At 41.8% G+C, this 25,498-nt stretch overlaps 1 long non-coding RNA gene across 1 annotated transcript; it reads left to right on the top strand.

The window, feature by feature from the left end:
- Positions 1 to 3,599: 3,599 nt before the first annotated feature.
- Positions 3,600 to 18,944, top strand: LOC309635702. Its single transcript, XR_014248973.1, has 3 exons — positions 3,600 to 4,539; positions 6,199 to 6,341; positions 16,591 to 18,944. It is a non-coding gene; the product is annotated as an uncharacterized lncRNA (long non-coding RNA).
- The last annotated feature ends 6,554 nt before the right edge of the window (positions 18,945 to 25,498 follow it).

Genomic DNA, 25,498 nt, shown 5'->3' with positions numbered 1-25,498 from the left:
CTTTCACTAGATGCACACAGCTTACATCCTCAAATCATGGAACCCAAGAGTGTCCTTCCCACCTGACGTGTAAAATGTGTCCAAACAAGTGATACATGTGTTGCTGTAAGAAAACGTGTCAGTGAGGGGATGTTCACACAGCCGTCACCCATATCATACGTGGCATTTCCATTCTCTCATGTCCCAAAGTTCCGCCCAGGCTCAGCCAACGGACACCTTGTTTACTGTGGAACGTATCGATCTAACCACCTCTGCACCACTGGATAACAAATGACCAAGCAACAGTGCTTTAGTATTCTTAATTCTCATGTGTGTTTACAAAAACAAAACTGGGTACTGCAGAGTTAAGGGTATAGGGCAATGTGTCTGTCCTCAGAAGGGTGCAGCTCAGAGGGGAAAAGTATAGGCTTTGGTGTTTGATGGATCTGGATTTGAATCTCAACCTGTTAACTTGCTAGATTTTTGGCCTTGAATAGATTACAAATTTCTAAGAGTAGATTGCCTCAGCTGTAAAACGGGGAATCATTATAGTACCTACTTCACAGAGCTATTTGTTGGAATACATGATAATTCACGTACACTGCTAAACAGTACTTAGGAAATGTGTAGCAAACACTTAAGAGGATGGTTGTGAAGTGGTAGTTTTAAAAAGTTTTCTTAAAGTGAGTCTACGTTCCCCAGAAATTATCAATCTATCAGAAGTACCTGATAGCCTTTTGATGAAGAAACCTATTCTGAGGTTAAGGGCTAAGTGACTTTCTGTAGATTCCGGTTGCAAAGTGCCTAAAGAAGTCTGGTTGGTGAACTAAAATCTTTATTTTCTAAGTCTGCTTTGAATACCACAAGTTCCGCAAAACTGTTTTGGAATAAGCACCCGGTAAGACACATTTTCCCAATAAGATAGCATGCTTTATGTTGGTGACGTTTGGATAGCGAGAATGGTATTGTTAATAAGAGTCTTTCTTTGACTACCTGGGGGACTTTATTCAGGATAATGAACCCCAAATGGGGTCATGGATTTTAGCATGAATAAATCCGATCCTGGGCTTCCCTGGTGGTGCAGTGGTTAAGAATCCGCCTGCTAATGCAGGGGACACGGGTTCGAACCCTGGTCCAGGCAGATCTCACAGGCCGCGGAGCAACTAAGCCGTGGGCTACAACTGAGCCTGCGCTTTAGAGCCCGCGTGCCACAACTGCTGAGACTGCGTGCCACAACTACTGAAGCCTGCGCGCCTAGAGCCCATGCTCCACAACAAGAGAAGCCACCACAATGAGAAGCCCGCGCACCGCAACGAAGAGTAGCCCCCGCTCGCTGCAACTAGAGAAAACCTGCGCACAGCAACGAAGACCCAACACAGCCAAAAATAAATAAATAAATAAATTAATTAATTAAAAATAAATAAATAAATCAGATCCTATTGACATCTTTTAAAAACTGTGTCTACCCCCAGCCTTCAGCTGAAGCTGAGATTCTAAAAAACATTTTATTTCATATATTCTTCATACATATAAATGGATTTAATGCATAGGATGAGAATTTGAGCTATTGGGAAGAAAAGCACTATTTATATTAAAAGTATTCTTATACTTCATCGCTATTCTTCTTAGGATAGCAAACATATATATGTTTGTATTGAACAATAGTCTAGAGAAACCACAATTTAAACTATTTCAAAATAGGTCAGTCCTGAATTTCACAGAGGGTGTGGATTTTTCATGACACATAATGAAAAGCATATATTGGGAGGATTTATTGTACTGACAAATACTACTCAAGATCTACTGTGGTGAGTGGTTTGGGGCTGGTACAAAGCAAGCATGAAGGGGAGTGGGTGTCATCAGAGGACACACACATACACTTTCTCTCTCTTTATTCAAGTTTTATACAAAATACACATATGCAAATATATGTTTATATATACATCTCAGACGGTGGTATAACTACATATAAACACATTCCAGATCATTACTGACCACTAAAAACATATTCAGCATTTTTGTCATACATTTCTAACTCAGTAAAGGGATTTTCATTAGGTGAAATTATTATTATTTATTTTTAAGTCCTTGCTATGATTATTTTAAAGTTTATACATCTTGAGGGTTTTGGTATCATGCTAAAGTCATATTATTCTGAACTCTGAAGGATCGCTAAATCCAGGATCTAGTTAATTTCTATGACCATTGTAAAGATGACATTGTATTGCTATGAATTTTAATTAAAATGGCAGACTTTGTTTAATCCTTTTATTAAAAAATCTCCCTACAATGCAAATAAAAAGTTTATGCAAGAAAGCAGTTAATTTTTTAGATGTTTGGATATCATTTCTGTTCAAATCTCATAAATGGAGCCCTCCATCAATCCATTTTTTTCTTAGAAGGCATTTTTCCACCTATTTTGTACAAAAAGTAGAGCCTGGAATTTGCTTTAAGTATAATTAGGGCCCTAAAATGTATGGTTGCTCTCTGAAAACTATATCTCCGAGCTCTTTTGCAATACAAGTTAATTAACTGGATTTAGATATTTGCAAGATGATATATTTAATGGGATTACTGCTCATATAATGTTCTCAGTGACTGATTTGCAATCTAAGCTCACGGATCCGAGTGCTGAATTTCCAGCTCTTTGAGAGTTAATGTTGTGTTAAAGGAAAGTACAATTTGAACCTCATTGTTCATGAATAGGTGAGTTATTCCTGTGAAATGGAGCTGGGCCCTACAAGGGCTGCAGCGGGCAGATGCGTGATCAGGAGCTCAGAAACCATCACATTCCAGCCACTGCCCCAGGTAGCTGGATCCCCACACCTGAACTCCTGACAAGTTCAAGGCAATTGTGTGTCTGTCAAAATATAATGGCCCATTATTCACCGTCTGTCTCCCAAGTGGGATCAATTAGATGCTCTGCTCCACAGGCTTAAAGATAAACACCTATGTTTTGGTTGGTTGAGAGTTAAAATGAAACCATACATAACCATTCTGCATCCCTAGACCTGATCATTGTGAGCACTAAATGTTCTAAATCCACCTTTCAATGCAGTCATTCAAAATATTTGTGATTATTTTATCAGACTAGGTGGAAAGGTAAGTAATAATTTGCTTTGAAGGAGGATCAGTAGAAAAATGTCAGCCTTCCAAAAAAAAAATCTCTTCCTAGTCATGTCTGCCTTTGTCTTATTCTCTCTTTTTTCTGTTAAGCAAATATATTTCTGCCCATCAGTTGGGCTCCCTCTAATGTTATGGCTTCAGCCACTGAACATGGTATCACTAATGAACATAATTTAAATCTTCCTGATTGGAGGACTACATAAAAATAACATTTTAACTAAAATGTTGAAAATTTTATTAAATGTATAAATATTAGCTCAGTCAAATTACTATTAAGAGAAAATGTAAATCCTCCCTTGGTTGGAAGGCTATATCGTAACACATCCAGTTTCTCGTTTTCACTGGAACTTAGTGAGTGAACGGTTCTCTGTATTTGACCCAACGTGATCATTTCCAGAGATCCAGAGATGCAGTCTGTGCCTTGTATCTGAGCTTCCAGATCACCACTGAACTCTCTCAAGCAGAAGGATGACTTTAAAAGGAAGTGTGGATGACTTTAAAAGGAAGTGTCTTTCCATAATATAGACATGACAATTTCCCTCCGTATTTAGCTAAGTATTCATAAGGGTGAGCTACTAGGCAAAAATAAAAGTATAATTTGAATACAGAGGTCAAAAATCAGAAACTAGAATCACCAAATGCAGAGGCTAAGTCAACGGAGAGGTCATTTGGTCTAGTTCACTTTATGGATGAGAAGGCTGTGATCCAAAGAGGTCAATTGCCTTGCTGGATGGTCCAGGCTGAAAGGGGAGGGTGAATGGGCAAGCCCTTCACGAGTAATGGCTGGGGCTAGCACCTACCTCAGCAGCCCTGCAGTGATTTGGGGTCTCGCTCTGAGGGCTCCTAACTTGAACTCTTGGGGTATGCACCCACCCCCTCTACCCCTCCCCCTGCCCTTCTAATTTGCCCAGAAGCTTAGGGGTTTTCTAAGCCCCAGAAGCCTTCTTTCCCAACCCACCTTAGATGAGGCATCACTGATTTTCTGTATGTTTATGTGTTTCAGCTTTGGAGGTTCACGAAAAGAACTATTTTCCTACCTTACTGAATTTTTCCTAAGTCAAGGGAGTTGGATACAACCTCCTAGCCCTTTTCACCTCATGAACCTCTACCCTTCCTATAGATCTCAGCTCATTTTCAAGCCTTTCTTGACCTTCATAACCAGGTCAATCCCGCTAGCGCAGGTTTCCATCACGTCATGTATCTTTCCTTTGCAGCACTCAACATAATTGTAATTTTATACGTATTTATGTGCTATTTCTAATATAACTTTCTATTTTGAAGTAAAAACTCACAAGATTTTGGAAAAGTTGTACTGAGAATTCTTGCGTACTCTTCACCCAGATTCTCTGCTGATGACATCAGTGATAATATGGGATATAACTGCAGTATATTGTCAAAGCTGGGACCCGACAGGGTGCAATACTATTAATTCAGGTAAAAATCTTAACTTGGATTTCAACAGTATTTACATGAATATTTTGAGTGTTGATTTATGAAATTTTAGATTCTAGAAACTCTTGCTACAACCAGGGTACAGAGCTGTTCCTTCACCACAAAGAAAGTCCCTTGATTGCTGCACCCTTTCTCCAGCTCTAACCCCCGGCAACCAATGACCTGTTCTCTATTACTGCAGTTTTACAACATTAGGAATGTTATGTAAATGGAATCATACAGTGTGTAACTCTTTAGGAATGGCTTGTCACACTCAGCATAATCCATCTAGGTTGTTTGCATCGATCAATCATTTGATCCCTTTTACTACTGAGTAATATTCCCTGGTATGGATGTACCACAGTTTGTTTATCCACTCACCTGTTCAAGGATATTTGGGTTGTTTCCAGTTTAGGGTTATTACTATAAACTTATATGAACATTCGTGTAGAGGTTTTTGCGTGAACATACATTTTCATTTCTCTTGAATAAATGTCCAGGAGTGTGACTGAAAGGGTGTGTGTTTTGCGTATGTTTATAAGAAACTGCCAAGCTGTTTTCTAGCAAGCCTGTACCGTGTTACATCCCCACCAGCAGCGTATGAGATGTGGTCTAGTTGCTTTACATCCTCATCAGCACTTGGTATCAACAATGTTTTTTTTTTTTTAATTTTAGCAATTCTAATAGGTGTGGAGTGGTATCTCATTATGCCTCTATTTTTATGTACGTAACCTTAATGGCTAATGATGTTGAACACCTTTCCATGTGCTCATTTGCCATTTATATGTCCTGTTTGGTGAAACATCTGTACAAGTCTTACCCATTTTCTAATTGAGTTGTTTGTTTTCTTACTGTTGAATTTAGAGTATTTTTTATATATTTTGGATACAAGTCCTTTGTCAAATATGTGATGTACACATATTTTATTCCAGTCTGAGGCATATCATTTTATTTTCTTAAGAGGGTGTTTTGAAGAGCAAAATTCTTAATTTTGGTTAAGTCCAGGTTATCTATTTTTTCTTTTATGGATCATGCATTTGATATCATGGCTGAGATATCCGTGTCTAAGAAAACTTTGCCCAATCCTTGGTCACAAAACCCCCAGGTGATTCCATCCAGTTGGAGCATCAAGAGTTGGGCCAGCTTAGGGTCCTTTCATATGCAAATATCTATGATGGGTTCAAAGGAAGCACTGAGTCCTTTAGTTCATTACACCAAACAGAGAGTGAGGGCCTCCTAAATGCAAAGTGTTGTTGGCTGCAGAGATGACATTGACTTTGCCTTTACAAATGTACAGTCAAGTAGGAGTGGGATCTCCAGTGAATAAATGGCTGCAATAAGGGTGATCAAGGAAGGTCTCTATTGGCAAAGTAGGCAAAGGTCACATCTGTGAGAGGAATTAGGAAGTCTCCATGGACCAATGGGATTTGGTAACCAATAGGAGGATGTCAGCAGGCAGAAGCTGGGAGTGGAGAGGGGACTTCTGATGAAAAGGACAATGTAAACAGAAGTTGCAGGTAGAAAGTACACAGTGTGTTCAAGACAACACAAAGCATCCAGTTTCAGAGTGGAAGAGGAGGGGGAAGATGATGGGAAGGTGGTTTGGGAGCATGTACGAAGGCTTTGAAAGGCAAGCAGAAGTCTTTCTACTTAATATTCCAGGAATAGATGGAACCAAAATGAGAACTTTTGGCCAGAAGATGGACTAGATATACTTTCGACTTGGGAATATATAGCTGGCATGGGGCGTGACATGGTTCTTGGACTGGGGCAGGGAGAGAACACTGGCTGCTATGACAACCCAGGTAAGCAGCCTTTTCTTCTTTACTTGTGTGTGATGGGTGCTAACTCATTATAACTTCATGGGAAAGAGGAAGAATGATAAATGGGACCTGGCAGTTGAATACTCCTATGAATTATCTGTTAATGAAAGAAAGATGTGTTTCTTGAAACAGGCTTGCATTTGTCCAAAATATTAGTTATCCAAACAAGATTTTGAGCAATAAGAAAAATTATGCATGTGTTAAAATGATGTTATAGAAGACCATTAGTTATATGGTATATCCCAACTGTGCAAAAAGCCTCCAATTGTTGTATGTAGAAGAGCTAATTCTACTGCCCCCAGCTTTCAAAACCAGGACATTATAGCTTCTCTAAAAATTGAAGGAGTTTATAAAAAACTAAAAACAGAACTACCATACGACCCAGCAATCCCACTACCAGGCATATACCCTGAGAAAACCATAATTCAAAAAGAGTCATGTAACACAATGTTCATTGCAGCACTATTTACAATAGCCAGGACATGGAAGCAACCTAAATGTCAAATCGACAGATGACTGGATAAAGAAGATGTGGCACATATATACAATGGAATATTACTCAGCCATAAAAAGAAACGAAATTGAGTTATTTGTAGTGAGGTGGATGGACCTAAAGTCTGTCATACAGAGTGAAGTAAGTCAGAAAGAGAGAAACAAATACCGTATGCTAACACATATATATGGAATCTAAAAAAAAAAAAAAAAAACAATGGTTCTGAAGAACCTAGGGGCAGGACAGGAATAAAGGCGCAGACGTAGAGAATGGACTTGAGGACATGGGGAGAGGGAAGGATAAGCTGAGATGAAGAGAGAGGGTGGCATGGACATATATACACTACTAAATGTAAAATAGATAGCTAGTGGTAAGTAGCCGTATAGCACAGGGAGATCAGTTCGGTGCTTTGTGACCACCCTCCCTATCCCACCGGTGGGATAGGGAGGGTGGGAGGGAGACGCAAGAGGGAGGAGATATGGGGATATATGTATATGTATAGCTGATTCACTTTGTTATACAGCAGAAACTAACACACCGTTGTAAAGCAATTATACTCCAATAAAGATGTTAAAAAATAAACTGAAGGAGTTTATACTCGGGTTGAGACCAAATTCTGTTTAGGGGAAAGGTGTACTACATGTGCACTGTAAAAAGCACAATCCCTCCTAGTGATCTTGGAAAAGGTGATAGCTATTCATGGAAACTGCAGCGTGACTCACAGCAAGTTCAACCTAAGCCAGTGCCATTGGGTACAGAATCTTTTCCATGACATGATATCTAGGAAATTACTGAGCTCTAAAGACAAAATTCTGGATTTATTTTCTCAAAAAAATAAAAATAAAAAGGAAATGAAGGAAGGAGGAAAGGAAGAGAGGGAAGGTGGGAAGGAAGGAAGGAAGGAAGGAAAAAAAAGGGAGGGAGAAAAAAGAAAAGAAAACCCCTTAGTCTTACACATTTCCATAAAGTACACCTATACTCCTCCAATGTTCAAACGTTGAGAGATGGCTTTAATAAAGAGTATGGAATTATTTGTCTTGTTACTTGTGAGAAGTCAATCTAATCATTTTTTGAGAGAGAGGGTCCCACAACTGCACACATCCAGGGGGCGGTGTCTATACTCCCTGGCCTCTCTCACTTTAGACTTCGAGCAAATTCTGTATCTTAATTTCAAAGATCCTAAAATATAGGTCCCCATATGATTTGTTTTTCTCCAAAATCTTATACCACTGAGCCTTCCCAGCTGTTAGAAAGACGTCTACTCTCAACATCACCAGAGATGAGGATTCCTAGTCTTATTTTTAAAGGACCAGGAGAGAGGAAACCACTCTCAGAATTTTTGGAAACCAACACACCAGGAACAAAATAACCCATTAAAATTCAACACAATACCCTGGATTCCTGTTAGTCATTTTTGAAAAGAGAAATGGGCATTGGTTACACAAAGATAAGGCCAAGATGCTTAACAGCAGGTAACTGAGATCCTCTGTAGCAAGTGGAAGGAGGAAATGGGGGCCCAGAAGAGACAACTTTAGATTTTGCCAGGGGGAAGCATGTCACCTCCATCCAGCGTGCACCGTGGCTTGTCTCTCTGTCGCCACCAGTTTAAACAAACTTTTTAGTGTCCTCGTGAATTTGTATCCTGAGATATTAGGAAAGAACAGTCCTTCTGTATATTAACGAGCAAGTGGTCAGGTCACTTCTGCAAGCAAATACTTTAAAAAATAACACTACCAAGGCTCTGCCTCTGCCTGAAGCAAGCACGCATTAACTCCTTCAGAGAAGGGGTTGAAAAGCTTACATTCAGGATACATTAATCTGAAAACAAGTGTACTTTTGTGTCTGGGGAGGATTCTTTTCCTTGCCATCAATTCAGTACATCGATAGACGGAGATTCTAGCTTCGCTATCAGGTTGCCCTCCGAGCCGAGACCCCTCCGAGGGCCATGCTGAGTGAAACTGTGTATCCTCTCTGATTTCTCCCCATCATCAGGAACACTCTTATTTCCCTTTCCCTTCAGTAACCTGCTCTGAGTTTCTTGGGAGGAAAAATGACCTCCAGGTAATATGAATAGTTATTCAGCTCTGCTGATGGTATGTGAACTGGGGGCAAAAGAAACACACACACAACACATTGCAATAACAACGAAAAACATTTTGCCCTTTTGCACCAACACATCATGGTATCGTATCACAGATTTTGGCACTCTGGGTGTGACATCTAGGCACTTGCAGGCTGATAGCACTTTTCTCCCATGCTGTGAGTTTTCTGAAGATGCTACCATGCTTTGAGTTAAATTCTACTGTTGTTGGGGAAAAAAGTGATTTTTTGCAACTTGTGCTCTTTGGGTGATCGGAACCCTGTGTGGACATTCAGGGGTTTTGTTTTGTTTTAATGCCTTTGTTGTCTTAGTAGCTAGAAGAGTTGGAAGTATCTACAAAGGAATTTCTATCTTTTACGTTCGTAATACTTAGAGCATCATATACTTCAAATGTTTAATTGTTAATTACAATTCCAAAATAATAATATTAATGGATTGAGGAGTTACCCTGGGCCAATACAGAGCGAGACAGTTTGCCTAAATTAGTCCTAATCCACATCATACTCCAATGTGTCAGAGGTGACAACAGTGAGTCAGGAAGGTTTGGTGACCTGCTCATCCAACACAGTTCATTCATGGCCACGGAGGCAGCTGCAAAGCCACGTCCTTCCACCACATGACACTATCCAAGGGTGATGTTGGAAACTTCAACTGAGCTTCATCAGCCAGGTAGTTTTCAAGCTTGTGATTCGAAAAGAGGGAGTTAAAGTTATTGGTTCTCCTTCTGTTGGGGTTTTTTGGTTTTCTTTAAACAAAAAGAAAAGGATAATGTATTTGAAGGGGCTTAACGTCGTAAGTTCTAGGTCTGTGTTTTCAACAACCGTTTGCTTCCAAAATTGTTCATATTTCCAAATTCTAGTTCTGGAAAACTCAAATTATCCAATCAAAGATGAGGTTATCAATGTAGGGTGTGGTGTGGCGCAAAACTCTGTTCCCCTTTATTCTTGGAAAATGTGCACCCCAGAAGCTAGAAATAGCATCAATTGACAAATCGGAAAGGGCCCTTAGCCATATTGAATCCAACCACTTTCTTTTCCCCCAGATGGGAAGCTGAGGTTCAAGGTCGCTGACTGGACTAGGACCTGGGTACCCTGCCTCCCTCTCACCATTGTAGAGATTGTCTGGGGACTGCTCAAAACAAGGTCCTTGCCTTCCTCTCGCTGTCCCTTGACCGCCCCCTTCCTTCCCTTGCCTTGATCTCTGGTGTCCTTGGTCTGACCTTTGCTGATCACTATCTTGAAATTACTTTCCTTCTTGACAAAGGCCCCAGATGTGACCCCATGAGCAGGAAAGCCCATCTCCTCTACCACAGCAGCCTGCCTCCTCAGCCCTGAAAATTGAATTTTAAAAGCACTTTGCAAGTCTTGTTGAGTTAATCCCCATAATCTTGGGGAATGGAGGTCACTATTAATTTCCCCATTTCACTCCTTGAGTGAGGAAATCCAGAAGCCAAAGTTTCAAGGGTTTCCCAGGATCCCTGGGCACTTTCCTTCCTGAGGAGGAGAGGCTGAGGGGGAGTGTGGGGCTCAGGCCTCTGCTGCTAGGCTCTGGCTCTCCCCTGCCTGACTTCTTCTTGTGCTTCTGGGCTCCCCCAGGTGTGCTGACACCTGTCCCCTGGTGAGTGGGGAAGGGGATGGAGGAGAATCCTCTTTCCCATCACTGCTCAGGGGACTTCCTGGGTTTTCTTTCATTCATTTAACAAATATTTGCCAAGTGTCTTCCAAGTACTGGGCCTTATGATAAATGCTAGGGATATAGTAGGAGAACAGACATGTTCATTACGCTCATGTGTTCTGTAAAACACAGAATTTTGGCCATTTATTCTTTCATTAATTCCAGTCCTTCAGTTTACTCCCCAGTCACTGTGGGAGCACCTAATCTTTGATTTTCAGAGAGAGCTGAAGGAAGGAGGAGGTACCTTTATGTTTTCACACACACGTACCCTCCAGGGCTGGGGTGCATTTTAAGCATCAGGAAAGGATCCTCTCTGCCCCCCACCAAAATCTTTTCTTTTCTGACTGTGATGGGCTAAATGTTTATGTCCCCCCAAAATGTATGTGTTGAATCCTAACCCCCAGTGTGATGGTATTTGGAGGTGGCGCTTTGGGGACGATTATTAGGTTATAAGGGTGGAGCCCTCATGAATGGGATTAGTGTCCTTATGAAAGGGACCCCAGAGAGCTCCTTCACCCCTTCTGCCACACAAGGACACAGTTAGAAGACCCTCTATGAACCAAGAAGTGGGCTCTCACCAGACACCAAATCTGACCATGCCTTGACTTGGACTTACAGCCCCCAGAACTGTGAAAAATAAACTTCTGTTTTTATAAGCTACCCACTCTATGGTCTTATGTTACAGCAGCCTGAACAGACTAAGACACTGACCTTCCTAATCTGGAGGATGTGGCCAGTATCCCAGTCATGTCCCATTGCATGTTTGCAGTGCACTCATGCCCTGCCCAGGATAACTTCCTGCCATGTGGTTTAATCCATCCAATGCTGAGTGCCTTCTGTATGCAAGCCAGCTCTGTTCAAGGCACCCTTCTCCTCACCTCTGTTGTTTAAAGGAAGTTAGTGCTGTGAGCAGGGCCCTGAACACTTGTCCAACTGCTCATTGTCAGTCAACAAACGTGCACCGTCCCTGTACAGAGGGTACAGCAGTGAACGAGGCAGACACAGTCCCTGTCTCACTCTAACTCAGTCCACAGTGGAGAGTCTAGACCTTGGCATCTTTGTTATTGCCCAGTATGATAACCAAGCAATAGACAGCACTTCAGAAGCTACCAGAGGCACCTTCTCTTAGAAAATTACAAAGTTTCCCAGTACAGAAGCAATAGGGTTCACTAGATTTTGAAAACAAAACGTAGAAAGAGGAAACATCATCAGCTCTAGTACTACTCCCTGTTCTTTCCAGTCTCTTTTCTCTGCATTTTTACATAGCTGTGCTTACTACACCAGCAACTTTTATTTTTAACCCTGCTTTTTGAGAACACTGTAGCATGAATGTTTTTCGTGTGGTTACAAAGTCTCATTGAATATTTTTAATGACTACACAACATTCTAGGAAATCTCTCAAGGCTCCTACAGACTGTGTTTCCTGTAGCTGCTATAACAAATTACTACAAACTTGGCAGCTTGGAACAGCAGAAAAGTATTCTCTTACAGTTCTGGAGGCCAGACATCCAAAATCAATATCAGTGGCCGAAACCAGAGTGTCAGCCGTGCTATGTTTCCTCCGGAGGCTCAAAGGGAGAATCAGTTCCTTGCCTCTTCCAGCTTCCAGTGGCTGCCAGCGTATCTTGGCTTATGGTCACATCACTCCAGTCTTCAGGGCCAGCATCTTTACATCTCTCTCTGTTGTGTTTTCACATAGCTTTCTCCTTTTCTGGGTGTCAAATCTTCTTTTGCCTCTCACTTATGGGACACTTGTGATTACATTTAGGGCCCACCTGGATAATCCAGGATAATCTCCCCTTCTCAAAATCCTTAAATTACTCATATCTGCAAACCCCCCTTTCCAAATCTGTAACATTTACAGATTCCAGGGTTTAGGACCTCATATCTCTACAGGCATTATCCAGCCTACTAAAAGGACAAATGAGAAAAAATCAACAAAGGAAAAAGTAAACTTGTTGCCATGAAGGTAACTAAGGAAGGGAAACAACATTCAGAGAAGGCAGGGATCAGGTGAGCTAAACTCCAGAGATCAGTAAGGTCTTTATAGCATAGATGGAGGAAAAAGAGGGGACCCTGATGGATGAGAAACAGTAATACTAACCCCCATTCTCCTAGCCTTTTGCAGGCTGCAGTGTGCTTTCATAACCATTCTTTCATCTTTTAGATATTCCAGAGTGTTTCTGAACCCAGACCTTGATGTCAAGTGTATGGGCCTTCATGTCACAGAAATGCCACTTCCTACTGGGTGACTGGGAGGCAGAATTTCAACATGTCCCCTAAGACTCTTGCCTCCTTGTGTACATGTCCTGTATAATCCCCTCCCCTTGAATGTGGGCAGAACTTGTGATATGATGGGGTTTCACTCCCGTGATGAGTGCACATTATATGGCAAAAGTGAAGGGACTTTCATAAGGTTAACAGCTGATTTCTCAGCAGAAACTCTACAAGCCAGAAGGGAGTGGCATGATATATTTAAAGTGATGAAAGGGAAGAACCTACAACCAAGATTACTCTGCCCAGCAAGGATCTCATTCAGATTTGATGGAGAAATCAAAAGCTTTACAGACAAGCAAAAGCTAAGAGAATTCAGCACCACCAAACCAGCTCACAACAAATGCTAAAGGAACTTCTCTAAGTGGGAAACACAAGAGAAGAAAGGACCTACAAAAACAAACCCAAAACAATTAAGAAAATGGTAATACGAACATACATATCGATAATTACCTTAAATGTGAATGGATTAAATGCTCCAACCAAAAGACACAGACTCGCTGAATGGATACAAAAACAAGACTCATATACATGCTGTCTACAAGATACCCACTTCAGACCTAGGGATATATACAGACTGAAAGTGAGGCGATGGAAAAACTTATTCCATGCAAATGGAAATCAAAAGAAAGCTGGAGTAGCAATACTCATATCAGATAGAATAGATTTAAAATAAAGAATGTTACAAGAGACAAGGAAGGACACTACATAATGATCAAGGGATCAAACCAAGAAGAAGATATAACAATTATAAATATATATGCACCCAACATAGGAGCACCTCAATACATAAGGCAACTGCTAACAGCTATAAAAGAGGAAATCGACAGTAACGAAATATAGATCAATGGAGCAGGATAGAAAGCCCAGAGATAAACCCATGCACCTGTGGTCAATTAATCTATGATAAAGGATGTACAATGGAGAAAAGACAGTCTCTTCAATAAGTGCTGCTGGGAAAACTGGACAGCTACATGTAAAAGAATGAAATTAGAACACTCCCTAACACCATACACAAAAATAAACTCAGAATGAATTAAAGACCTAAATGTAAGACCGGACACTATATCTTAGAGGAAAACACAGGAAGAAAGCTCTTTGACATGAATCACAGCAAGATCTTTTTTGAGCCACCTCCCAGAGTAAGGGAAATAAAAACAAAAATAAACAAATGGGACCTAATGAAACTTAAAAGATTTTGTACAGCAAAGGAAATTATAAACAAGACGAAAAGACAACCCTCAGAATGGGAGAAAATATTTACAAATGAATCAATGGACAAAAAATTAATCTCCAAAATACATAAACAGCTCATGCAGCTCAATATTAAAAAAACAGAATACCCAATCAAAAAGTGGGCGGAAGACCTAAATAGACATTTCTCCAAAGAAGACATACAGATGACCAAGAAGCACATGAAAAGTTTCTCAACATCACTAATAATAAGAGAAATGCAAATTAAAACTACAGTGAGGTATCACCTCACACCAGTTAGAATGGGCATCATCAGAAAATCTACAAACAACAAATGCTGGAGAGGGTGTGGAGAAAAGGGAACCTTCTTGCACTGTTGGTAGGAATGCAAATTGATAGAGCCACTATGGAGAACAGTATGGAGGTTCCTTAAAAACTAAAAATAGAATTACCATATGACCCAGCAATACCACTACTGGGCATATACCCAGAGAAAACCATAATTCAAAAAGACACATGCACCCCAGTGTTCATTGCAGCACTATTTACAATAGCCTGGTAGGTCATGGAAGCAACCTAAATGCCCATCGACAGATGAGTGGATAAAGAAGATGTGGTACATATATACAATGGAATATTAGCCATAAAAAGGAATGAAACTGGGTCATTTGTAGGGATGTGGATGGACTTGGAGACTGTCATACAGAGTGAAGTAAGTCAGAAAGAGAAAAACAAATATTGTATATTAACGCATATATGTGGAATCTAGAAAAATGGTACAGCTGAACTGGTTTGCAAGGCAGAAATAGAGACACAGATGTAGAGCACAAACGTATGGACACCAAGGGGGGAAAGCGGGGGGTGGTGGGGTGGGATGAATTGGGGGATTGGGACTGACATATATACACTAATACATATAAAATAGATAACTAATAAGAACATGCTGTATAAAATAAACAAATTAAATTAAATTAAAAAAATAAAAATAAATAACACACACACACACACAAAACTGAAGAGACTTTGAGATACAGTTATGGTCCCTTATCAGTTAACTTTGAATTAATTAAAAAAGGAGATTATCTTGAGAGAACATCACCTAATCACACAAGCCCTTTAAAAACACCCATCGTTAAAGGTCCCAGCACGGTGTTAAAAGAACTTCCCACACAGCTCGACCTGCAAGTTGACCTGACTCTTGCAGTTTGTTGCAGCTCATGAAATGATGAGGGTGCAATAAAGTCCAGTTTATCCCAAGCATCTTTCTAATGGGCACATTATTCAGTGACTAATACAAAATATGGTTCTACCTAATGTTTGTGGTGAAGCTACTTATGGGTTTCCCTTATTCACCACCATAAAAATTGTGATAATTTTGGGCTCGTTTTAACATTAATTATGACTTGCAAAAGCATGGTTAAAAGTTTGCAGTGTGAAATATGACCCTTGAGCAAGCAGGAACTTCAGTCAGTCAGCTTTCCCTTGAAGTCTGCATGAATGATAACTGTAAAATAGTCCATTTCTCTGGCAGGTCTAATTTAGGGTGTATATTACACAGAATGTGCATTTTTAAAAACAACAACTTCCACTCTATATTAAAGGCTTAATAGCTTTTTCTAGTTGTTGAATTCAGTCTTCACATGCAATTTAAAACCCAGTAATAACTTTAATAAGGTACATATTAGAAATCAGGGTGTTTTTTTCTTTTTTCTCTATATCCACACTAGCATTTATAAACCAAGAGATACTGTGTTTCAAACTCTTTCTCTGGCTTCATCATTTTGTTGGAAAGAGAGAGTAAGGATTAGCAATCTTCCTCAAGTAAACTTTCCCTAGGAGCCAGCTCTGTGCCCAGGACCGGGATGGGAGGACGAAGATGAGATGAAGCTGCCCTCTGGCCACACAGAGGTGTCTGGCAGGTGGATTGCAGGGCAGATCATGAAAAGAAACACCCAGAAAGGAGGACCTTCACTTTCCCAGAGTGAAGATGGCGTTAATGTCTTTTCTTAATTAGCAAAGCAGTTTTGCCTCATGGTTAAATCTGGATCAAGACTGGTGTTGCCACATATGAGCCATGTGACTCAGGCAAGTTAATGATCTTTTCTGGGCCTCTGCACCCCATTGCAAACTGAGGGCAACAGTAGTACTGATGTCATCCTGTATCAGTTGTGAGGCTCCAATGTGGTACTAGATGTAAAGCATCTAGAACACAGAGGAAATGCCTCTATGCTTTGGTCAACATTGCGACTCTGAGCACCACCAATGCACACTCACTGAAATCAAGGGGAACAGTTCAGAGAAAGAGGAGGGTGAACAGTGAAAATCGCCAGTACTCCCGCCACCCTGAGATATTCCTATTTTGGTGGCAATACTTCCACTCATCTCTTATTGAAGAGAAACACGCCCAGAAATATATTTTATGTAAATAGATATTATATTTTAAAAATATATAAACAGTAACCTTTTTTTTGGTTTACTTCTCTCTCTTTTCCCAGCCTCCTGCCCATCCTGCTTCTGGGATGTTAAAGCAAACATTGATGTGCAACCTTCTACATCTTCCTTGATCCTCCAACAATCAACGTGTTGGGGAGGAAAAGACTGAACTTAGTCTTGAAGGACAACCAGAGTATAGAAGGTAGAAAAGAGAGAAGAGTATCTCAGGTAAGTTTCTCTTACTGCTTAAGCCTAGAGTTATAGTAGGGGCTTAAGATGGGTGCTGCGAGCAGGTGAGACCAGATGGGTAGGAGTGGGGGGCCATGTTCAGGAGTTTTGATATTGTCTAGCAAGATATGGGCAAACAACAGACTTTAAACCAATTTTATCGTGTGAGTGTTTGGAGGAGATCACTCTGGTAGCAGGTGGTATGTTGATTTAATTTGCCGGAGCAATTGAAGCTGCAAGTCAAGGAGATCAGGTGGGATGGTAGAGGTGAAGACATGGGGACATTTCAGAGGAAAGGCCACAGGACTTCTTGGCCAGATGCTCAAGACTTTGAGCATCTTGAGCACATGATGGGCTCTCAATCAATATTGAAAGATGGAATCTCACAAGAGAAACTAGCGATGGATGAGGAGGAGTCAACTATGCATACTGATGCTGAGTCTTTGCCAAAGCGCCATGACATTGCCTGGGGCAATCACCCAAAGAAGCAGATACCATTGCGGCCTTTAGCTCCACCAATTTGGAAAAGTCTCCCCAAATTCTAAAGGATTACCCTGATCTCACATTTATGAAGTAATATCTGTTACATGAGGGACTATCTTTTATAGTCTTGTGCTCTTGGCAATGAACAAACATCTCAAGTTCCTAAGAAGAAAACTGTGGTTCTATTATGAAATTAATTTTCCCCTGACCCAGGTCCAGAAGGCTGTTTGAAAGATAAGTGTTGATTGATGGGCCTATGAAGACTTCCATCCAGCTTTGCAAAGTATGAAATCTGTAAAACTGCAAGTAGAAATAGGGTCTTTCTGGAAAAAATATTAATACTGTACCTTGGTGTTACCAGGTGATTGCTTTTCAACACCTGGGAGGACTTCTAAATGAACAATTCCTATTTATATCTTCCCTTAAATAGCATTGGAACTCCCAGGCATCTTATAAAAGTTTGAAACAGGCCTGTGTTGCCGAGGTCATAACTTGATTAATCATACAGAAAGCGCAAGCCCAGGCATATTACAATTATAGAGGGATCATGTCTCAAATGAGCCAGGCACCTGAAATGAGTGAATGTCTAAATCCTAGGGGTGATTCTGAGAACAAAAATGCAAGGAATGAATCCAGAGGACAACATTGAAATAGATGGCAGGAGGTGAGTTTAAGAAAGAACTGAAAAATGAGAGATGAGAATAGAATGATAGAGGCAGGACCCTGAGGGCGTTTCCATAGCAGCAGGCAACTCGGAGGAGGGATAGGAGAGAACAGAGTAGAAACACACAGCCACAGACTCTGGAGAAAGGGAAAAGTGAAGGAGGCCTTGGAAGCGTTGAATGAACCCTTTCTCCTCCCTGTCTTACAAACAAGGAGACCCAACGATCAATCCTGATCAACCCAAAGCTCGCTTCCGTGGTCTCCTTTCTGTTCACCAGGCCGTGCTTCCTGAAGCCCCAGCCCGATTCTTTCTACACCTACACAGGGGAACAACAGCTGGAGTATTAGACATACATGGATTCTGTCTCCATTTGCCACAAACACTGAAATGAGACTAGAGGTTCTGTGAAATATTGAGGCACAAATGCTGACTCAAGGGAAGAAGTACAGATGCAGGAGAAACAGATGCAGGAGTTTTCTGCTTTGTCTTGTTATGTTTTATAAACTGGTTTAGGAAGGTGTGTGAGCGTGTAGAACCTCCCACGATGGGCAAAATGACAGTTACACCCCCAAAGAGTTCCCGTCCTCATTGTCAAAACCCCTGAATATGATACCTCATATGGCAAAAAGGACTTTGCAGATGTGATTGAAGTCAAGGACTTGAGATGAGGAGATTATTTTGGATTATCTAGTTGGGCCTAATCTAACCCTGTGAGTCGTTTTTTTCCCCCAAATATTCGTTTTTAATTGTCTTGATAGTTTTCTCACTAACATTAAAGCAGAGAATCTTCCATGCTCCAGAGAACTAGAGAGGCAGTTTGAGAAACACTTGGCCCAACATTGCTGGCTTTGAATATGGAGGAAGAGGATGCAAGCCAAGGAATGCAGGAGGCCTCCAGAAAGTGGAAAAGGCAAGGAAGCAGATTCTCCCCAGAGCCTCCAGAAGGAACAGAGCCCTGCCAACACCTTTTATCCCAGTGAGATTCTTGTAAGACTCTGACCACCAGAACTGTAAGAAAATAAATTTTTGTTGTTTAAGCCACCAAGTCTGTGATAATTGCTTACAGCAGCCATAGAAAACTAATACACTCACAAAGCTGGTGAAGAGAGAAGCCTGCCATGATGAGAACATCACCAAGAACAGAATGAATCAGAGTTCTGCGAGATTTCATCTTATGATTTGTCTTAGCTCAGTTTGCTATAACAAAATACCATAGACTGGATGACTTAAACAACAGATAGTTATTTCTCATAGTCATAACAGACATTTAATTCTCATAATCCAGACTGTCTGGAGGCTGGGAAGTTCACGTTCAAGGTGCCAGCTGATTCAGTTCCTGTTGAGAGCCCCCTTCCTGGCTTGCAGGTGGCCACCTTTTCCTGTGTCTTCACGTGGTGGAGAGAGAGAGAGTTCTGACCTCTTCTTCTTCTCATAAGGACACAAATGTCATCATGGGGCCCCACCCTCATGACCTCATCTAAACCTAATTACCTCCCAAAGACCCGTCTCCAAATACCATCACATTGGGAGTTAGGGCTTCAATATAGGAATTTGGAAGGAGGACACAAACATTCAGTCCAGCAAGATTTTTGAAGCATTGATGGGCAAAAATGAGAAGCAAAACAGAAGTTATTTAAGCAGGTTATCTATAAGCAGGTTAATTTTCCTTGGAGGTAGACATTAAATGTTGACTACAACTGATATATTAAAATCTCTCTGAGACATGTTTCTTTTCACAGAATGGGTGTACCTTTAACTTACTGCTTGTTCTTGGAGACATGTGTGTAGCCTGGGCAAGCTCACAGGCTATCATGGCTGCAGTCATGCAAGACTACATGGAGGGTATGTGGGCCGGTCATCATGACGATAGGAGGATCAAGAAAAGAAACTGAACCCGACCTGATGAAGTTCCATCTGGGTTGTCCTATGGGTAGTTGTGTTCATTAAAGTAAATAATATCTGCTAGCTAACACGACCCTGAATTCCAGCAGCCTAAGTCAACATAGGTCAATTTCTTACTTATATAGCAATCATGCAATTTACCAGCTGTCAGTTTGGCAGTTGACATTCTACATGATGATTCAGGGAACCAGACTCCTTCCATGTTGTGACTCTGCCCTTTTCTAGGGCCCTGGAGTACCTCACATCGGGCCAGTCAATGGGGGAAAAATGATGGAGAAGACACGCCTGCTCCTTAACCACTGTGGCCCCAAAGGGATTTGTTACTTCCACTCACATTCCGCAGGTGACAATCAGCCCTGTTGTCTTACCTAGGTGGAAGGGAAATGGTACATGTCTCTGCACTAAGGAAGGAGAAAGAGAAATCTTTGGGGAACAGCCAGCAGCCTCTGCCATAGTGTCCAACACACTGTGTTTTTAAGAGTCAGTAGTCTAGACTGGGAAATGTACTGACAATGGACATTATGTTCTGATAAAACTGTCCAACTTGGAGCAGCAGGAAAAGAAGTGTGTGTTTTTTCCATCAGGTAATGAATATTCACACTCTCAGTCACCCTGAAAGAGGCTGCTCCTGGGAGAGGAAGGGAGGCCGGGAGAAGTGACCTCAGACCAAAGAGACGGAGAAACATCTTTCTCCCTCTGGGCTGTCCTGGTTGGGTCTGGATGAAGATGCAGATGTGATTTCCATCTCAATGGCTTAAGAGAGAAGCTGTTGCCAAGTAACAGGGCAGGAGTTAAGCAAGCTAGCGTCCTTCAAGTAGCCAGGGGATTTGGTGCAGGCTTGTGAGTTTTGAGGACGTCCCTGTGCAGGAGCGGTTATAGCTGTGCTCGCTATTGTTTTCTCCAAACTATCAGTGAAGTCATATTAAAAGTTGTGAAACGGTAGCAGTTCTATTGCGGAAATTAAAGGGAGGGCCTGTGTTAGGGGCTGAATTGCAAAATTCAGCCAAAATTGTTACAATGAGGTCTTAACCGCCCCCCAGCATCTCAGAATATGGCCTTATTTGAAAATAGCATTTTTAAAGAGGTAAGTTAAAATGAGGTCATTAGGGTGAACCCTAATCCACTGTGACTGGTGTCCTTATAAGAAGAGGAGGTTGGGAGACAGACATGCACTAGAGGAAGACCGTGGAAGGTGATACGGAGTGAAGACACAAGAAGACAAGACATCTGCAAGCCAAGGAGAAAGGCCTCAGGAGAAAACAACCCTGTGATACCTTGATCTCAGACTTCTAAGCTCTGGGATAGTAAAAAAATAAACTTCTGTTGCCTAAGCTACCCAGTCTTTGGTACTTTATAATCAGCAGCCCTCAGAAATGAATACAGCCTGGTTCATGCTTGGGGCAGAATGGAGAGGGGAGGGCAGGGCACTCTCCCCAGGGCCATCACGCTGGTGTTAGGGGCAGTCATTGGCATAGGCAGGTGACACCCAGTCAGCAGTGACAATGGCGAATAGCAGGAGTGGCAAGGTGCTGGATCAGGAGGCCAGGCAGGTAAACACGAGGGATCTTATTTTGAGAACACATCTAACTTGTGGAACTTAACTGGGGGCCGAGTTCTTCCATGGCCTAGCGAAGTTGCGGTCTTCATAGTATGTCATATTAGCGGACGTACATATGCCCACTTTGGGAAATTCCAAGGTGGTGAAGCCAAGTGTCACGTGGGTAGCAAGAGAATGAATGTACTTGGGCTTCAAGGAAACTGACAGTGTCCTTCGAAATCCAAACTCCTCCTCTTCCTATCTGTGTGCCCTTTGCCTAGCCTCCATAAACTTGGCTTTCTCATCTGTAATACGTTAATAATAACAATTTTTGCTTGCATATAATATAGTATAATTAATATAATCCTGTCATTAAACTTAAATGCAATGATATAAGGCTTTTAGTACTGGGCTTGACATATATTATGTGCTCAGTAAATGACTGCTGCTGTGTTTATTATAGAAAAACACTTGCTAATGAGAGGAACATGGTCCTTGAATCCTGTTGAGCAGAATACAGTTATACGAAGGCTGTTGGCTGTTGTGTATTGGGGAGAAATTGGGCCAGCTCTTTGACCAAATTTGGCGCCAATTGGACCACCTGTGGGATGAAAATGACTTGAGAAAGGGAGCAGGATGGCTGAGCCATACAGAGGTCCCTAGTTCTCTTCTGTCTCAAATATTAATTCTGTTACAGGTCCAAATTCAGGCACCCTCATCCGCCCAGAGTCATGGGCCAGCGCTGCCCTGAATTCTGTTTCTCGTGGCTTTCATCATTTCTGAAGGAGGCCCTATGTGTCTGAACATAAGTGTGTTAGCCACTACCAGAAAGAGGATTCTCGGAGGCAGGTCACAGAAGGAGAGCTGCCCAGCATGGTTAGTTGTCTATACTGCGTTTGCTGTGTCGGGATACACAGTGATCTGCAGGAACTTAAGGTGTATGGGGGGGAGAGGGGGGATGCGTCGAGTCTCTGAGCGCAGAACAGTTATTCAGTCCGTTTTCAATTTCTTGGTTGAGCTCCCTGTCATCTCCTCCCTCTATCTGGACCCTCAAGCCTTTCAGTGTTGTTGCCTTTTACTCTTTAGACTGATGGCATTGGGCAAACTTTCAAAACATTTGGACCAGAATCCCTGCCACGCACACTGAGCTGGTCTGGGCCTGATTACACACAGGCAGCCGTACCTCCCAGATGCCACCGGGATCACAACACTCTCTTATGAAATCGGACTTTTAAAGAGCTGGAGTCAAGTGGCAAAGTCAGTGGCTGTCAACAGCCTCAGTCCTGAGTGAGCATGGTTTACTGGGTGAGGCAGCTCTGGTTAGTCTCCGATGGCCCCATCTGGGATTGGGGGAGGAGGAGGAGGGAGGGGAAGAGCCAGGAGGCCAGGAAAGTGGAGGCCAGTGCCTGGGGCTGGGGCGCTATCCATGCATCTTGCTGTCCTGGTTCTGACCCCGGGCCCTGTCCGCTGTCTCAGCTTCCATTTTGCTCCCAGAGTCCCTGACTTGGTCATCTGCTCGGACTTCTTAGGACTGGGACCCCCTCCTCATTCGTTTTCAAGCTATGCTCCTGAATTTTCACCCAGATTGGTGAGAGGGTGAGGTTGATCAAATTAGTCCAGAAGTATCAAATTGGCTACCGAGTTGAGGGCTACAGGTGGCCACACCACAGACACATCACAAATGTCCTATCTTATCAACTCTGAGAGTGGGTATCATTTTTATCCTCTTTCTATAGATAGGTAAGCTGAGGCTTAGAGAACCTAAATGAATTACCTAAAGTCACACAGCCCATAAATGATGGAGATTCAAACTCAGGACTGTTTGGATCCGGAGTTTTTTTGTTTTTTATATCATAGTGGTTGGTCCTCCATTCAGAAACAGAAAAGCATAGCATCCTTGGAGAAAGCATTTCAGAAACTGCCTCATACTTTTTCAAAGTCCCCACAAAACCCAGGATAATGCTGAGTGCACAGCAGGAGCCCAATGAACACGTGCTGTCAAAATAATGCACGTGTTAGTTGTTCTTCCCTTATGAGTGACTCATAAGCCGTTGCCCTACACATACATGTTATGTATGAATCCTGAGAGAGAGAAGGTGATAAATCTTTTTATAAGGAAACCCTTTAGCAAAGGTATCCTAAGTAGGCCTGGAAGTTTCCCAGTTCTCAAAATAAGAAATACCATAGATGTTTTGCTGACAAGTCTTACTTTGCTTTTGTTTTGTTTTGATTTCATTGTTTTATTTTTTCTGTCTAGTACTATATGAAGATCTTCAAAAAATGCCGTTAAAAAGCCAGTGAGATCTTGGCTCTTTATCCTAACTCTGTTGCTTTCAGTAGAATTTTATATCAGACACACTGCTGAATTCTTGGGCAGGTGCCAAATTCCAGAATCTGCTTACTATCTCTAAATTTTAAACAGTGAGATTCAACTTACTGGGAACTTTGTTATCTCAAACACACTTAGAAAGAAAATGTTGAGTTTATCTTATTTATTAATGTAATTCAACTTCTTTATATCCCAAATCATCCTGTCAAGGATTTGAGGGCTTATGGCAAAAACACATATCATGAACTGGTAACCTAAAAGTCAGATTTAAAAATCTGAACCAGGGAAAGCAGAACTTAAAACAGGAAGTCAAACCTAGGAGAAAAATGGAAGGCGCGTATCTGGCCCCCAAGAGACTGCGTTGGAGGTTGCAAAATGGCAGCCCCTGAGACAAACCCAACTGAAGTTACATTTTAGCTTGTTTCACAAATCAGTCGGAGGAGACACTAACACAGAACAAAAGGGATTTAAGAGCTGTAACTACCAAATGCAATGTGTGGACTTTGTGTAGTCCAACTGTAAAACCAGCTTTGGTTTTGGATTTGGAAATTTTGAATATGCATTAAGTATTAGAGGATATTAAGGAATTATTGTTCTTTTGGTTAGGTATGATAATGGTATACATACCAGTAAAACCACAAGATATCTGAGATTTACTTTAAAATACACAAGCAAAAATAAAAAACTAAATGGGGTAGGTAAACAAGATTAGCAAAATGTTGATAATTTTTGAATCTGAATGATGAGGTGTATGAGGGTTTATTGTACCTCTCTGTTTGAAATTTTCCATCATGTATATTTAAAAAATTTAGGCTATGACTGTCTTGAGGTGGATTATGTGCTTTTTAGTTTGATACAGTCGCCACCCGCCACCCTTCTTACCCCTCAACCCCGTTGCCACAGGCTCAGACTGTTCATTTAATTACCTGCCTGACTTGCCTTATTACACTAATTACGATTCCTAAAGTCAGACAGAAAAGGGACACGTGGTCAGTTGTTGAAGAGGAATAAACATCCCAGTTCCTCAACTGGGAAGGACTTAACTAGAACTGAACAGTAAAAGGAAATTCTTCCAAGGAGCATTGCTGGGAACCAGAGTAATGCAGACAGCATTTCTCGACCAGCTGCAGGAGGGACCAGACTCCAATACCATCTCTGGGCACCAGTGACCCTGCGGTATGGGGACTGGCTCCGCCTACAAGCCACACTAGGAGTAGCACTCCTCTACTCCAGCACCCTCAGCAAGGTTCAGTAGGAGCTGACCAAAATACATTTCAGGAAAGCCTTTCTGCCTGGCCCCAAAGCAATAGGATCTGGGCATGCGGCTTTTTGATGGGCTGGCTGGATCTAAAGACAAAATGGGGTACATGGGAGACTCGAGAAGATTGAACAGAAGGCACGGTCTTCAAACAACCCTTGGTAAGCATCACTCATTGCTGTGGGGGGAATAGTAGCCCTCCAAAACATATGTTCATATCCTGACCCTGGTACTTGTGAATGTGATGTTATTTGGAAACAGGGTCTTTGCAGATGTAATCACATGAGGATACGGTCAGGAGTAGGGTGGGCCCTACCAATGGCTGGTGTCCTTATAGGAAGAGGTCAGTTTGGACTCAGAGACACACAAGGAGAACACCACGTGATGCTGGAAGTAGAGATGAGAGTAAGGCATCTTACAAGCCAATGACAGCCAACGGCCCCCAGTAACTAGGAGGGAGGCCTGGAGCAGACTCTCCCTCAGCCCCTGCAGAAGGAACCAGCGTTGTTGACACCTTGATTTCAGAGTTCTAGCCTCCAGACCTGTGCGAGAATAATGTAATTTTTTAC

The sequence above is a fragment of the Balaenoptera borealis genome (assembly GCF_965194805.1).
Source record: "Balaenoptera borealis genome assembly, chromosome: 10".
NCBI classification, from domain to species: domain Eukaryota; kingdom Metazoa; phylum Chordata; class Mammalia; order Artiodactyla; family Balaenopteridae; genus Balaenoptera; species Balaenoptera borealis.
Note: the sequence above shows the minus strand (reverse complement) of the source record. Positions and strands in the feature narration are given on the sequence as shown.